This window comes from Typopeltis vanoorti, chromosome 3, assembly GCF_054136105.1.
Source record: "Typopeltis vanoorti isolate ZY-2024b chromosome 3, IOZ_Tvanoo_1.0, whole genome shotgun sequence".
NCBI classification, from domain to species: Eukaryota; Metazoa; Arthropoda; class Arachnida; order Uropygi; family Thelyphonidae; genus Typopeltis; species Typopeltis vanoorti.
The window spans coordinates 69719544-69737538 of record NC_143551.1 but is presented as its reverse complement, the minus strand read 5'-3'; the positions used below and the strand labels follow the sequence as shown (position 1 = coordinate 69737538).

Here is a 17995-nt window from a genome sequence, read left to right as displayed (position 1 = left end):
GCTGTTATTATGGATAAACTGGTCGATTTGCACAAATTTGTCTGGCAAGAACATCAGGAATATATTTCTCTTAATGAACCCAGCAAATCCACTTTAGCAAACCATACTTTATGTACAAAACACAGAATTCAGTGGGACAAAATCAAAGTGTTACACAAAAGTTACTTTCTTCTAGAAAGCTCTGAAGCACACATTCACAACCCGAACCTGAACAAAAACAATTGCCTAAGACTTTCTCAATTTTGTGAAGCTATATTAACCAATACTCACTCACCATTCATTATGAAAAATTATGGAGACAACTACCGTGTTAGAGCAAAACTTTAGTTTAATATAAACCAAAATGAACACTCGACATTTCAACCTTCATATCAAGGTCATCATCTGGAGCATACATACATACATATATATATATATATATGGGGTGATCTGACAGGCCTTCTTCACCAAAATTGTTATATTTAATGTGTCTTTTGTGTTCTTTTTTACATATAGGGATTGTACGTCCAGTTTCACCAATATAAGGTAAGTTACAGGTGCAGTAGATGCAATAAACTCCAGGATGTGCCAATGGGAGGAGAGGATCCTTAGAGGAGTTGAATATGTTTTTTAATTTTATAGGTGGTTTAAAAGTGGCATTGAGATTATAATGGTGTAGAATTCTATTGATTTTTTTCTGATAACCCTTTAATGTATGAGATGGCGATGGTTTTACTATCTATAATATTTATAATATATATTCTTTTTCGATAAAATTTTATGAAGAACTTTTATTAATAGTATTTTTGTTATAGCCATTATGTGTTGCTAATAATCTTTAATTCTTGTTTAAGAGCTTGTTGATTAGAGCAGATTGTGATAGCTCTATTTTTTAAGGATGTTAGTGACTCCAAATTTTTGCAATGGGTGGTGATATGAGTTAACATGTATATATTGGGCAGTATGTGTCGGTTTGCGGTAAACCGTGAAGGATAGACTGCCTGAGGAAAGACGTGTGTCCAGGAATAGGAGCAAGTTCTGATTTTTCAATTTCAATAGTAAATTGTATGCGTTCATGTTGTTTGTTTGTTCAGGTGGCTGAGGAATGTGTTTAAAGTTTGTCGACTGTGTGGCCAGATAACGAAAACATCGTCAACGTATCTAAGCCACACTGTAGGTTTTAGAGTATAGGAATCAAGAGCAATTTGCTCAAAAGCTTCCATATAAAAGTTAGCTATTGGGGGATAGTGGTGAGCCCATGGCCATACCTTGAAAATTATGGAGACAACTACTGTTTGAATAAAAACTTTAGTTTAATATAACTAAAATCTACAATTCGACCTTTATGTCAAGGTCATCTTCTGGAGCATACAAATATACACAGGAACAAGCTATACTACAATCAAACCGGTTCGTTAAAGACATTGACCAACCGCGACAACAATTGTTGGCCTGACCTCTGGTGAAAAATTAAACATAAAAAATTGTACATCAACGCTAGAGTCCTATTATTTGTGTTGTCTACTATATACATATATTAACATCATTCCAGCCAGTTGGAGTGGAATGGTTTCTAATACTAGCGGATTGGCTAGAGTCCTGACTTATGTTGAATCTTTCATATTAGGTAGGCTGAATGTGTGCCATCCAGATCCTTGGAATTTTCATGCCATCTTTGTTATTGATATTTGGGTGGTTTATCAGGGTTTCTTAAATTTTCTTTCGTACCAGGTTTTTGTGTGGTGTAAGGAGCAGGTGCTTTTCCAGTTGATTTGGTGTAAGGTGTTAAGTGCATGGTCTGAGAGGCCTGCTTCCCCATAATGGTTATATTTAATGTGTCTAATGTGTTCTTTCTTGCGTATAGGGATTGTCCGTCCTGTTTCACCAATGTACGGTAAGTTACAGGTGCAGCGGATGCAATAGACTCCAGGATGTGCTAATGGGAGGAGAGGATCCTTAGAGGAGCTGAATATGGTTTTAAGTTTAGTGGGTGGTTTAAAGGTGGTATTGAGGTTATAATGTTGTAGGATTCTGTTGATTTTTTCTGATAACCCTTTAATGTATGGGATGGCTATGGTTTTACTGTAATTTATAGAGCATTTTATTGAGTATTTTTGTTATAGTCATTATTTATGAATGTGTCAATGATTTTTAGTTCTTGTTTCAGGGCTTGCTGGTTAGAGCAAATAGTTGTGGCTCTGTTTTTAAGGGTGTTAATGACTCCATATTTTTGTGATGGGTGGTGGTATGAATTCGCATGTATGTATTGGCTAGTGTGTGTCGGTTTTCGGTAGACCGTGAAGGATAGACTGCCTGAAGGAAGACGTGTAACTAGTGTGTCTAGGAATGGGAGCGAATTTTGGTTTTCAATTTCGATTTCGATGGTAAATTGTATGCATTCATGTTGTTTGTTTAGGTGGCTGAGGAATGTGTTTAGCGTTTGTCACCCGTGCGGCCAGATCGCGAATACGTCGTCAACGTATCTGAGCCAGACTGTTGGTCATGGCATGGTGGAAACGTCGAATTGTAGATTTTAGTTATATTAAACTAAAGTTTTTATTCAAACACGGTAGTTGTCTCCATAATTTTCAAAATGCATTCGGATCACCGTGCAAGCCTAAAAGAAAGAAAGCATGGCCATACCTTCTTTTTGTAGGTAAAATTTATTTTGCTATGAAGTAACCAGAACGTAATATGTGGACAAAGAGGGCTGTAATGTCGGGCAGAAATTTGTTCTATAGGAGAAGAATTGTGTCGCTGATTGGGACATTTGTGAAAAGGGCAGAAACGTCAAAACTGACTAATAAATTATCTTTGCCGAGTGTTATGTTTTTAATTTTGTTTATAAAGTGTTGTGTGTTCTTTATATAGGAGGGGGTATGACCTACCAATTCCTTGAGTGTTGACACTAATTTCTTGGCTAGGTGATAATTAAGGCTGTATCGGCCGAAGCGGAACATTTTGTTTGTGTATTTTAGGAACACCAAATATTCTGGGAAAATGGGCTTAATAGGGTATAAGTTTTTTAACAGTATCTGGAGGCCAAGAAGTGACGGACTTAAGTAATTTCTCAGTTTTTTTCTTTATTCTCTTAGTTGGATTATAGTTTACAAGCTGATGGGTGCTGTTATCGGAGACTAGTTGATTCATCTGATGGGTGTAAATTGATCTGTCAAGGATGACAGTGGCATTACCTTTGTCCGATTTTTTTCACCAGAGGCCAATAATAGTTGTAATGGTTGGTCAGTAACATTAACAAACCATGTAGATTGTAGTGTAGCTTGTTTCTCTGTATATATGTGTATGCTCCAGATGATGACCTTGATATAAAGGTCAAAATGTCGAGTGTTCATTTTGGTTTATATTAAACTAAAGTTTTGCTCTTATGGAGACAACACAGTAGTTGTCTCTATAATTTTCCATAATGTATTCTGATCACCGTGTAAGCATGAAAGAAAAGAATACTCCATTCATGTGTTCCATAATTTTAATTAAATTTTGTTTATAATTTAAAAATAATTAACTAAATCAATTTATTGTAATTATTTATTTTGAATATCTATTAATGCAGATGGAGCTATTCTCCTGCAGCCCATATTGCACATAATATCATGTGCTTTCCTTTTTGAGTTTTTTTTCCCTATAACTATATTGACAATGGCTATGCAACTTAGCCGAAAATTTTACAGTAAAAATATTAAACGTAAGTTTTTACTGGTTAATATTTTATAATGAATTCTTTCACTTACATCTCAATTTTCAGATGAACTCTTTAAATAGTATCTCAATTTGTTTTCACACCTAACATTCCATAGACCTGATGCTGCTGTCTCTTGATCATCCTTCCAAAAGCTATTCATCCCTTGACGTATACTATAAGTAGCCTGATCAAGCCCTGTTACAGCAGAACTGTGACCTCCTTACTTTTAAATGTTGATATTTTACTCACCATTGCCATTATCCATTGTATTGTTTTAACATTTCTAGCAACAGCTTAAATTTCAGATTCTTGTCTACCATCCCCCCTCCCTCCCCAAGGTCTCAGATCTGCTCTGTAATCTTCAAAATATCTCTCACTAATGGTGTACACTACATTCCATCCTTTTTTTTTTTTTTCAAATTTCAAAACCTTATAATTTGCTACGTTGAAATTTAGCATGCTCATAATGAAGAAATAACAATGGATTACATAAAATGCTTTACTTCATATTGGGCATTGTCAGTATAATTTTAAAATTAGAATAAGGCATAAGCAAGCAAAACTGAAGATTAAATAATGTAAACATGAAGGTAAGAATATGTTTAATGTAGCACAACATTTAATCTGTGCTCAAGTCTTGATAATGTTTAAAGATTTTTTACTGACTTAGGTGAGCAGTGTTAAGGAAACACTGCACAGATCTTTTGAGATTAGGGTGATGTAGCAAAGTTTCACAGCTCTCTCTCTCTTTATAAATATTCCATATTTAAACTGCTTTTAAGGGCTTCAGTTTTTTTTTTCCTCCAAAAACCCCTTTTAGAGGTTAGCATGATCAGCAAGTCTAGTTTTTTCCAACTCTTATGTTTTAGATGTTCCTCATGACTAATTGTTGCAAGTCCACTAGTGTGGGCTGAAATAGGATAAACTGAGATGCAACAAATTTGATAAATATTAGAGTAGGACTGTGGGTGATTTCTGTCCTTTTCAGAGCCAAGAAAGGAAGCAGCTCAGGGAACGGTGCAGAAAAGCCACTTGCATAAAAATAAAGCCAACTATACTTTTTTAAGATGCATCCAGATACACTTTAATGTATGCAATAGCTATAACATATGTAGGTAGTTCACTATGAGTACATTTGTACAAATAATAAATAACCAGGTTTTTAACAAATAGTTAAAACTTGGTATGCTTAATGGTCAAAGCTGTATAGCTGAGAGAAGACCTACACACAGCCTTTAAAGGAATGCAGAGAACAGACCAGGGCTTCTGAACTAATGTCCAATCCTCACCCACCTTCTCATGGTGCACCCTGTTGGATATCTACCTGGATACGGAACAAACGAGGATGGGCTGGCAATTTGGGATTTAGCCGACAAATTGTATTCTTATTGGCTTAAACCAATATAGAAAATGATGGTACAACATGAAAAAATTTCATGCCAGCTGGGGTGTCACCCGGTTAAACAAAGCCCCCGTTGTTTTCGGCAGGGAACCAGGACGAACAACAAAAATTCAGCTACCAAAACAAATCTGAAAATGCACCCCAACTCAACATCACCAGAGTTAAAAATTGGTACTATCAATATATGAAGCCTGAATGGTAAAGAAATGGAGCTAGCTGAGGAATTAGATAAGTACCAGATCTACATGATAGGGGTGACTGAAATAAAAAAGACAAAAACTGGTGAGATCTTTCTAAGCAATAAATATAAAATGTTATATTCAGGCAATGATAATCAAGGAAAAGAAGGAGTAGCCATAGTATTCAACACAAAATCCGAGGCTAATCTTCTTGAATGGCAGGCAATCTCAAGTAATGTGGGCAAATATGAGAATGGGGAACTGGACAATGAGACTTATTTGTGCCTATGGTCCCACAGAAGGTTCTACTAAGGTAGAAGTGGAGGAATGTTTTGAGGCTTTAGAAAAAGCAACTGACACAATGAAAAAGGAAAAGTTGGTGCTTGTTGGGGATCTAAATAGCAGAGTAGGAAATGATTGTCAGACATAGAAAAATATCTTGGGAAAATTTGGAGAAAAGAGCAAAGCTAATAATAATGGAAAATACCTGTTGGATTTCTGCTCAGGACATGGACTGGTTATTACTAACACCATGTTCCAACATAAAAATGTGCACAAATTCACATGGAGAGAAGAGGCTAGGAATAAGAAAAGTCTCATTGACTATGTTATTGTTGATAGTGATGTTTTCTCCCTGGTGCAGGACACCAGAGTGTACAGAGGAGATGAAAGTAGAAGTGATCACTATTTAGTCTTGAGCAGGATAAAATTGAATTTTATATTGAAAAGAATAACATGAAAGAAAGTTTTAAAGCAAATAAAAGTTGAGCAACTCTCAGATGTGAACTGTAGACTAAAGTATACAAAGCTTATTGAAGAAAAAATGAAAGAGTTTGAGAAAAGTAACCAAATCTTGGAGATAGAGTGGCAAGCCTTGAAGAAAACCCTAATTGATTCAGCCAGAGAGGCATGTGGTGAGGTTGTCTGAAAGGATAGAAAAATTAGAACTCCATGGTGGACACAGGAAGTTAAAGATGCAGTGAAGGAAAAAAGAGGGTGCATATCAAAAATTCCTGGCAAATAAGTCAGCTTGTGCTCTTAGAGAATACAGAGACAAATGTAAGAAAGCTAAACACTGTGTAAAACTAGCTAAAAAAAGTCATGGGAGGACTTTGGTAAGAACCATGTAAATAAATATCAAGAAGGTGGCAAAATATTCTGAAGATTCTTGAAGAAGCTTAGAAATTGAGGAACGAGTGCTGTAAAAGGAGTTAGAGATGATAAAGGTGATATGAAAATGGGAGAAAAAAGATATCCTTGAAGTATGGAGTAATTACTTCGAAAAATTGCTAAATGAATCAAGCAGTGATAGCACAATGGTAAAAAACACTCAACGGGTATACAGTCAGGAATACATATCCATACTTGAAGCCATCAAAGGCTTGAAATGTGGAAAGGCAGCAATTGTAGATGATATTCGACCAGAAATGCTGAAGTATGGTGGTATAAAAGTCTTACCGTGGCTGTACTGCATAGTTCGAAAGACCTGGACAGAGGGACAAATTCCAGATGATTGGAGTAGAGCTCTTATAGTACCCATATGTAAAAAGGGAAATAAAACTGAATGTGAGATTATATGCAAGTATACTTGAGAAATGGTTGAGAAGGATTGTAGAAGAAAAGCTTAGTGAAGAACAAGCTGGATTCAGGCCAAATAGAGGCTGTCAGGATCATGTTTTCACTTTATGTCAAATAGTTAAGAAATCATAGGAATATAACAAGATCTGTATTTTAGTTTTGTAGATCTGTAAAAGGCATATGACAAGGTGCCAAGAGAGAAGCTATTCAATACGCTACAGTTATATGGTGTCAATGGGGCATTATATCAATTGAATTGAAGGAAGTACAGGAAGATGGTTTAATGTTAAATCTGGTGTTGTGAAAGGAGAAACTTGTTTACATTTGATTTGAACACCTGTATATTGTATTCCTTGGTAAATACATCAGGGGAAGACTGTTCCACAGTGCTGTAGTGGCAGGTTTGAATGAGAAGGAGAAGAAACTTGTTTTGTGGGTTTCGAGGTGTACTGTAAAAGGATGTTATGCGGCAGCTGTACATGTTCCAATGGGCTTAGTACAGGGTGGGAGAATTGTTGATGTTGTTTCAGATGAACCTTTCCCGTGAAAGTATTTATAGAATATACATTTTGTACAAAGACAGCTATGAAATCTTCCTATATCATTCTCAGTAGATCTGATAGGCTACAGTTATCCTCTCTGTGGAAAATAGTTCTTAATAACTGACCTAAATTAAAAATAAAAAAAAAAAAGTCTATAAACATCATTTGAACTTTAGCACAAATTAGACAATGCTACACTACATTGATCACATTTTTACCTTCTCATTCACATTGTTTAATCTTCAGTTATGTTAGCTTGTACTGTAAAAATTTAGTGCACCCATCCTAAAACCTCATGGTTTGGAAAGCATGATCAGAAGGACAAATTCGAGATTCTAGCTCTACTCCAATCTAGAATTTGTCCTTCTACTCCAGTCTAGAACTTGCACGATCAGAAGGACAAATTCTAGATTTGAGTAGAGCTGTCTGTAGTACCCATCTATAAAAAGAGGAAATAAAACTCCATGTGGAATTACAGAAGAAATTCCCTAACGAAGCAGAATTAACTTGACATCTACAGGTTTAGCAAGAAAATTTGTTTTTAATAATTATTATTGTTTATGTACAAGCAGATTATGCACCAATTAGTTTCATGCACTAAGAACCAGTGGTCCTCTTCAGGATGGTAGATTAAGAAGTATTAAAAAATTGAAACAAACGTTTTTTTAATCTTAATCAAATGAAGATTTAACTGTGTTGAGTCTATAAAAGTATCATAAATTACACATTAACACAGGAAAGAAATGTTTAATAAACTGTAATTACTGTATATGTCGGCATATAAGGCGAGGCCTAAATTTTAGGCTATTTTTAGGTTTTAAGCTTATGTCGGTTGTATAAGACGACCCCCCAAATTTCTTCTTTCTTGTATTAATGCAACGTTAGGTATTATTGTTATATCCGTTATTTTTATATCTAGGCCAAATTTTACTTAGAACATATGGAAGAAAAATCTCTACCATTGATCCCAAAACTTTCCTTTTGGATTCACTACATTGACAACATTTTTGCAATGTGGATAAAGTCACATCAAGGATTAGATGCCTTCTTACAAAAAATAAATAATCTGCATGCCAGAATCAAATTTACTCTAGAAATAGCATCACATAGAACTCTATCCTTTCATATATCCTAATGTGCTCACTGTCCACTTCAGTCTGGCACAAGCAGTTGCTATGTTCATCAAATATCAGCACATCATTCCTTACAGAAATTTAATATTATTAAATGTCTTCTGTCAAGAATTCATTTTGTCTGGTCTTCATCCAGATCTCTTCAACAAGATAGTTCTACCATCAAACAAACCTCCTCTAGCAATGGTTATACTCCAAAAATGATTGGGGAGGAGGGGATATTTTTCTCTTAATTCAACAAGAAGAGTCACCTCAGAATATTCATCCCTTATATTAAATGCACTTCTGAACATGTTGCTCTTATCCTTAGGAAATTGTATCTTTCTTTCAACCACATTTGAAGTATTAATCAAATAAGTTTTCTTCCCCTCTCTAAAGGATAAAGTGCAACCTTTACTGACAATCCTTATTTTACTAGTCTTCACTTCCATGTAGTTGCAAGTTATCTTACTGTAATGAAACAGGCCAGTCTATCACAACATATTTTTGAACATCAGTCCTATGTTGAATCTAAAAGTCATTACATATCTGGCCATGGGATTATCAATACTGGCAGGAACCTCTGAAATAATACTAAATTATTCTACAAATATTCTTAAATTTACACATCTTTTTGAAGAAAGTGCTGAGATCCTTCCACTATCCAAACCTTAGCCTGAATAATGAACTGTCTATGCTCAAAATTTTGGAAATCATCAAATATTTGCATTTCTTAGTTGTTTTTTTTTTTTTTTTATTATTTGTTTATTTTTTAATATTTACAATTAGGTGGCACATTATGTGTATGTGTGGAGTTGATTGTAGTGCTCCTGAAAGAAAAGTAGCTGTTTCATATTTTAATTGATAGTATTAGGGTTAACTTAGTGTGGTTTTTCTTTTAAATGAATGTTTGACTGACTGAGCTGTTAGTTTGTAGGAAAAACTTGTAATTTTTTTAATACAATTTGTTGATATGTCGCTAATTCATGGTAGAAATATGGCAGCAAAGACCACATTGTCAGGTGATTTGAATTTCTGGAATTTTGTGCAGTGTAGGTGAAATGTATTCTTTGAGAAAATTAAAGGATATGTGGAAGGAAATTGTAACTGGAGAGAGAGTTTGTATTAAATGTTTCAAAAGTGAGTGCCTATTAGGTGACGAGAACAGCAAATGTTAATAGAGTAGACAGTATCAACAGTAGGGTGGAAAATGATATTAGTGTCAAACGTGCAGCCGAGAAATTAGAGGAGAATGATATGGACATTAATAAAGAAAGAGCATGCTTGAATGTTAAACTTCACAGGACAAAGTGTGAAACTGAAAAATTGTAGAAGCAGCAAGAGCTGGGCAGGACTGAGAAGAGAAAGAAGCAGGCAGCCCAAAGTAGTAATAAAGACCAAGTGAACAAAAAAGAAAAACAAGTTAAGGAAAAAATTATTTACGGAGACTCAGTGATCAGAGTACTTAACGAAAGTGTTACAAAGTCGCGTTTTCCCTGCGGCAAAAATTCATGATATTAGTCCCACCATCCAGATGCAAAAAGGTAATTCGAAAGAAATGATTATCTTGGTTGTCACAATTGATTTCAGGGGCGAAAAGTATTCTATAAGGGAGGATGTAAAGGAGTTGTTAGAAAAAGCAAAACTGAAGATCAAGAAGGTGAAGATTGTAAGTCTCCTGCCAATGCTATGATAGAGGCAAGCTAAGGAAGAGGATGTTGCTAACTAATGAATCGATATGTAGGTTGTGTAGAAACAATGATGTGGGATTTGTGGATCTGTGGTCTGTATTTGATGGAAAGATTGTACAGTGCTGATGGACTGCATCTAAATGGTTTTGGGGATTAGGTTTCTAGAGAGAAACCTAACCCCCAAATTTATTGAGCATGCTGAAGCACAAATTCAGGAAAACATAAGCAATTAGCATTAGAATGGAAGCAGGTAAGTTTGTGTGAAGGCATCCACGAGGCAATGAGTGTGAGAATGACCAAGTGCAGAATTTAGTCTCTCAAGCAAAAATATTGAATAGGGTAGTAAATTCAGGAAGTAAAGCTGGGTGGGGTCATAAAAGGGATGTTGCAGTTTCTATATACTAATGCCAGAAGTATCAAGAACAAGAGGGAGGAGTTTTTGGCATTGATTGGTGCAACCTCACCAAAAGTTATACGCATCAGTGAGACTTAGATAATAGCAGATGATATAGTTACAGGGATAGAATGTAAAGGGTTTAGTAATAGAGGTGGTTGTTCAATTGAAGCAGTCTAGTGTGGGATTAAGGGCAATAAGGCAAAATATACAATTGGTTGTTGCTATCGGCCAGGGAATTACACAGATGATCTGGAAGACGTGCATCGCCAAATTAGTACAATGAGCACAGGTCGGGTAATTATTATGGGGGACTTCAACTATGGAGATATAGACTGGAAGGAAGAAAATAGAATTTATATACCTGCTGAGAGATACAGCAATCCCTCAATTAATGCATTCTTTAAAACAGGCATATTAATTAAAAATGCACTAATCAAATATAATAACCTATGCGGAAAAGTATAATTCGTTCTTTCAAATTTCTTTTTTGACCCTTAATTTTTTTATAAAAGAATCAGGATATATCTCAGGGCATAGTTAAAGGAAAACCATGAAGCTGAATGGCAATAAAGTATATTCTGAATATAAATTTATTATTCTACTTCTTAACAAAGAATTGAGCATTCTGTTTCTTTTTTTTTTCCCATACAACTGACGGTATGGCCCTATTTCCTCTTCTACTCTTCTGCAAATTTTACTGCTTCTCTCTTCATCAGGGTCAGCCTCTAAGCATTGCTGCTTAAAAACTTCGATTGTATGAAAAATATTTTCCAAATTTTTATGTAAAATCTCTTTTGGCTGCTATCAGTGATTTAAATTTTATTCATATTCTTCCCACTGTGCATCTAAATTTAGCAGGTCAGAATCACTCAGTTCTTCAGAATGAGTTTTAATTAACTCTTAGACATTATCATTGTCAATCTCATTAAAACACCTGATATTGGCAATTTCCTCAACAACATTATCCATTTCATTTGAAAAGTCTCTAAAATCATTTGCATAATGTGGAAGAATGTTCTTCCAAACAGCTCGCATATTGCTAGCAATAATATCATTCAACTTTGCAACTTTATAACCAGGCTGAGATTTCTCTGATTTGGGTCAGAAATATTTTGGAAGGCATTTGTTTCCAAAAAAGGACAGTTTCATCGACATTAAATATTTGTCAGTCACAATAGCCCCCCCCCCCCCTTCCCCTTTCCACAATTTTCTTCAAAATCTCTGGATAATTTGTGGCCACCTCCTTATCTGTACTTGAAGCTTCACTTGTAATTCGAACATTATGTAGGCTATTTCTCTTTTTGAAACGCTCCAACCGCCCAGCACTAGCATGCAATTCTATTTTCCATCATTAATAGTCCTTTCTTTCAAGGTTGTAAAGACACTAATTGATGCTTGATTTAATAAGGTCAGTGCTTAGCAGGATCCATTTTTGGTTACAATTTTCAATCCATATAGAAAGGAGTCTCTCTAATTCAATCATTATAATACTTTGATTTTGAGTGGTTTGCATGCATGCATGCATGATGAACTTGAAGCAGCCTTACTTTTTTTTTTTTTGTATTCAGTAGCTTTGCTTAAAATTGCTCTTATAGTTGATTCACCCATTTTGTATTCTTGTTCTTATATTTGCTCTGGACTCACCTTGTTCATTTTCTTTATTATTTCAAGATTTCTTCCAATGAGATTATTTTTCGAATTTTTTTTCACACTTCCACTTTTTTGCTCACTAATTCTTTTACTCATAATGAAAGGTTGGGAAAATACTTCATCATCATCATCAAATTCCTGCCATGTACCCTCAAGGGGTGTACAGGATATGACAGTACTACATGCAAAAACTACATCATTACTAACTTCGTATCTACAATTTTCCTCCAAATCAGTCTGTTACTTGTCAAGACTCCAACATTATCAGATCTTATATTTCTATCGTCTAAGGCACTTTGTACCGTATCAATCGACCTATATCTTGGTCTTCCTCTGGGTCGTTTTCCTGCCAACCTGGCAGAGAACACTTGTTTTGCTAATCTTTCCTCTCCCATTCTATTTTAGTGACCATACCACCTGAGATTAGCTCTGCTAACGCATTCCTGGATGCTGACAATGTCAAGTTCTTTCCTAATATCCTCATTTTTAATATGATATTGCCATTGATGCCATCTGTTCATGCCTCTAATCTTTCTCAGGACTCTCATATCTGCGGTCTTTGGTCAAGTGTTTTACTTCTGACCCAGATCTCAGATCCATACGTTAAAACTGGTTTGAACACTGTCTTGTATAGAGCTAATTTAGTGTTCCGACTAATTTCTTTCTTATTCCATATGAATTTATTTAATTGACTTCCCACCATACCAGCTTTGCTGATTCTGTTGTCTATTTCTATATTTAATTTACCATCTTCAGTAAAAATTGTGTCTAAGTAGCTGAAATGTTTTACTTGTTCCACAGGTTCTCCATTCACAACACAGTTGACATTTTCAATGATTCTGCCTATTTTCATTGTCTTTGTCTTTTTATTGCTGACCTTCATACCATATCTATTACAACAGCTATTCAATTTAGTCAGAGAATCTTGCAGACTTGTAGCGGATTTATTTAGAAGTATAACATCATCCGCAAGCAAAGAGCTGACATTAACATCTCCAATTTTGATATCAGGTTTAATACCACTTTCCTTCATAATGTGATCCATATAGATAATGAATAACAGAGGGGATAATGCTGACTTACAACTCAAATAAAGACTAAGTATTGCTTGATATAATGCCCCATTCACACCATATAACTGTAGCGTATTGAATAGCTTCTCTCTTGGCACCTTGTCATATGCCTTTTCCAAATCGACAAAACTTAAATACAGATCTTTGTTATATTCCCATGCTTTCTCGACTATTTGTCGTAAAGTGAAGATCTGATCCTGACAGCCTCTATTTGGCCTGAATTCAGCTTGTTCTTCACCAAGCTTTTCTTCCACAATTCTTCTCAACCATTTCTCAAGTATACTTACATAGATCTTGCCAGGAACACTCAGTAGTGAAATACCTCTGTAATTCTCACATTCAGTTTTATTTCCCTTTTTATATATGGTACTATGAGAGCCATACTCCAATCATCGGGAATTCGTCCCGCTGTTCAGGCTTTCTGAACTATTCAGTGCAGCCACTGTAAGACTTTTATACCACCATACTTCAGCATTTCTGGTCGAATATCATCTACTCCTGCTGCCTTTCCACATTTCAAGCCTTTGATGGCTTTTTTTTACTTCAAGTATAGATATGTATTCCTGACTGCATGCCTGGTCAGTGTTTTTTATCATTGTGCTGTCATCACTGCTTGTTTCATTTAGCAGTTTTTCAAAGTAATTACTCCATACTTCAAGGATATCTTTTTCTCCTGTTTTCATGTCACCTTTATCATCTCTAACTCCTTTTACAGAACTCTTTCCTCCATTCCTAAGCTTCTTCAACCACCTCCAGAATATTTTGCCACCTTCTTGATATTTACTTTCTATATTCTTGCCAAAGTCCTCCCATGACTTTTGTTTAGCTTGTTTTACACTGTTTAACTTTCTTACATTTGTCTCTGTATTCTGTAAGAGTGAAAGCTGACTTATTTGTCAGGAACTTTTGATATGCTTTCTTCTTTTTCTTCACTGCCTCTTTAACTTCCTGTGTCCACCAGGGAGTTCAGATTTTTTTATCCTTGCACACAACCTCACCACATGCCTCTCTGGCAGAATCAATGTTTTCTTCAGAGTTTGCCACTGAATCTCCAAGGTTTGATTCCTGTTCTCAAACTCTTTCATTTTCTTTTCAATAATCTTTCTGTATTTTAGTGTACAGTTCACATCTGAGAGCTGCTCAACTTTTATTCGCTTTAAAACTTTCTTACATGTTATTCTTTTCAATATGAAATTCAATTTTATCCTGCTCAAGACTAAATAGTGATCACCTCCAATTTCAAATCCTCTGTACACTCTGGTGTCCTGCACCAGGGAGAAAACATCACTATCAACAATAACAAAGTCAATGAGACTTTTCTTATTCCTAGCCTCTTCTCTCCATGTGAATTTGTGCACATTTTTATGTTGGAACATGGTGTTAGTAATAACCAGTCCATGTCCAGAGCAGAAATCCAACAGATATTTGCCATTATTATTAGCTTTGCTCTTTTCTCCAAATTTTCCCAAAAAATTTTTATGTCTCACAATCATTTCCTACTCTGCTATTTAGATCCCCAACAAGGACCACCTTTTCCTTTTTCATTGTGTCAGTTGCTTTTTCTAAAGCATCAAAAAATTCCTCCACTTCTACTTTAGTAGAACCTTCTGTGGGACCATAGGCACAAATAAGTCTCATTGTCCAGTTCCCCATTCTCATATTTGCCCACATTACTCTACTTGAGACTGGGTGCCATTCAAGAAGATTAGCCTCGTATTTTGTGTTGAATACTATGGCTACTCCTTCTTTTCCTTGATTATCATTGCCTGAATATAACATTTTGTATTTATTGCTCAGAAAAATCTTAACAGTTTTGGTCTTTTTTGTTTCAGTCACTCCTATTATGTCGATCTGGTACTTATCTAGTTCCTCAGCTAGCTCCATTTCTTTGCCATTCAGGCTTCTTACGTTGATAGTACCGATCTTTAACTCTGGTGTTGTTGATTTCGGGTTTGTTTTCAGATTTGTTCCAGTAGCTGAATTTTCGCTGTTCGCCCTGGTTCCCTGGCGAAAACAACGGGGGCCTTGTTTAACCGGGCGACGCCCCAGCCGGCATGAAATTTTGTCATGTTGTACCATCATTTTTTTATTTTGGTTTAACCAATAAGAATACAATTTGTTCGGCTAGATCCCAAATTGCCAGCCCATCCTCGTTCATTCAGTATCAAAGTAAGTACCCAACAGTGTGCAACACGAGAAGGTGAGGATTGGACATTAGGTCAGAAGCTCTGGTCGGTTCTCCGCATTCCTTTAAAGGCTATGTGGAGGTCTCCTCTCAGTTATACAGCTTTGACCCTTAAGCACCTCTGGGAAAATACTTTAAAATAAAAAATTAAGGAAAACAGTTGCAAAGGGGGCAACAGATACGATCAGCAAAATGCTGTGTAATTAGCAGACGACATAAATTTTGGCAGTAAATTTGGAACATAGTGTACATTAAAATAGTATAGAATCCTATTAAAAATTACTTTCTAAAATGTTTTAAATCAGTAACTAAGTTATGTCATCCTGGTGAGTGATTTTTTAAAATAACCATAAAAAAATGTATAGATTGGAAATTTTTAAAATCTGTAACATTTATTTTTAAGATGTATATTTGCACACTAATTAAATTTTAGAGGTGTATTAATTGCATTTTGGTATTGAAAAAAAATGACTCACTAGTTGGAGATGCATTAATCGAGGGATTGCTGTAATTACTTAAGTCAGCATGTGATGAAAGGGACTAGGAGTGGAAGAACATTGGACCTAATCATAAAATCAGGAATTGCTATCCATAACCAAGGTAACAGTATTGCCTCCAATTGGTGAAAGTGACCATTCGTTCTTGACTTGAGAGGTTCTAAGACTGCAGTAGAAAATTATAGACCAATCAGTATCTCAGGTGTGGTGATAAAAGTACTGAAAAAATTGATAAGAAAGAAAATCCAAGAATGGTAGATAAAAATATGATACTGTATGAGGGTCAACATAGCTTTGTGAAGAGTCGGTCATGCCTTAGCAAATTTCTTAACAATAGAGTAACAGCATAGTTAAATAAAGGAAATGGCTATACAGTGATTCTGTTGGATTTTGCAAAGACATTTGACAGAATACCACATGGAGCTCTGTTAACAAATTAGAACAGATGTGGATGGATATGACGCTGGTTAAATGGATAAAAAAGGTGGCTGCTGGACAGATAATAAAAAAGTGGTATATGGAAAGGCAGAATAAAGGTGAAAACAGGTGAGTAGTGGTGTGCCACAAGGTTCAGTGCTTGGACCATTGTTGTTTAATTTGTACATAAACATATAGGAAATAACTTGAAAGGAAATATTCAGTTGTTTGCTGATGATTCAAAATTAGGTACAGTAATAGTTAATCGGTCAATGTGGAGAGCTTTCAGGAAGATTTAAATAGGCTATCAGTATGGGCCAAAGATAATGAGTATCAGTTTAATGTGGAGAAATGTAAAATTATGCATTTTGGGATAAACAGATTACAAGCTGTGTATCACATTGATGGCACTGTACTCCACGAAATACAGGGAGCTAGAGATTTAAGGGTGGCGGTAGACAAAGAGTTAAAGCTTAGAGGACTTATTACTAAGGTAGCCCATCAGATTGCTTGGCTATCAAAAAAAATTCTCTTAATATGAACTTGATATGTGCACATCTGGATTACTGTGCTCATGTCTGGTCCCCTGGTTTTTTTGGGATGTGTAAGCAGTGGAGAAGATTCAGAGGCGAGTGACCAAGATGGTGAGTGGTCTGTGGAATGTTCCCTATGAAGATAGATTGAGGGTATATGGATTGCACAAGTTGGTTGATAAGAGAAAAAGAGTGGGTATGATAGAAACATTTAAATTGCTTAAAGGATTTTATAGGATTGATGCAAGGGAAATGTTTCGACACTTTGCTGGAGAGATTAGAACAATGGGTCATCCCTGCAAGTTGAATAAAGATATGGTTAGTAGGAATGTGAGGACTAGATTTTTTTGCTTGGAGGGTTGTGAATGAGTGGGATCATTTGCCAGAGTCAGTTGTGAGTGCTTTGTCTGTTAATGGGTTCAAGGAGAGGTATGATAGTGTGTAGATAGTTTGGGATCTCCCACAATGAGTTTTTGTACTCCATGGAGGCACCTATACAATAATAATAATAATATAGTTACATCCCCCAAAATATCAGATCATAATAATACAGTAATCTACCATTTATCCAACTTTCAAAACAGCTCTCCAATTAACTGACTGTTGTATGTCAGCCAACTTCTGGAACAATGACATGTAATTATATTTCAATTATCTGACCCTTCATTTATTAGAACACCCTCATGTGGTTGGCAGCCATCTAGCCAGGTGATAATCTCATGGTCATTTCATCATCTGGAAGCAGGCTTGATATCTCATTCACAATAACATCCTTTGATGCAGTGATCAAAATCAGAGAGACTCTTGATCCTTGTTTTCTCCTCTACATGTTGTCTAAAGTGGTTTCTGAAGAAATGCATTTTCCATGCTCCTAGATAATGATCATCCCACTAAAGAAATAATGTGGTCATTTGCCTTATACCATACTGCCTCAAAAACCACTACCAGTTATTTTCTGCCTGCATCTACACTTTGTCTACTCACAGTTCTTTTGTTATCATCATTTGCACTTCACCTCTCCCCTCTTGCCCTTTCTATCCTGTCAGAAAACACCTTATAT

The 17995-nt window shown here is 35.6% G+C and overlaps 1 protein-coding gene across 4 annotated transcripts in view; it reads left to right on the top strand.

Annotated features, from left to right (window-relative positions):
- Mi-2 (chromodomain-helicase-DNA-binding protein Mi-2 homolog) overlaps nucleotides 1-17995 on the top strand; it is a 692327-nt gene that overhangs the window by 544570 nt on the left and 129762 nt on the right. The window lies entirely within an intron of this gene.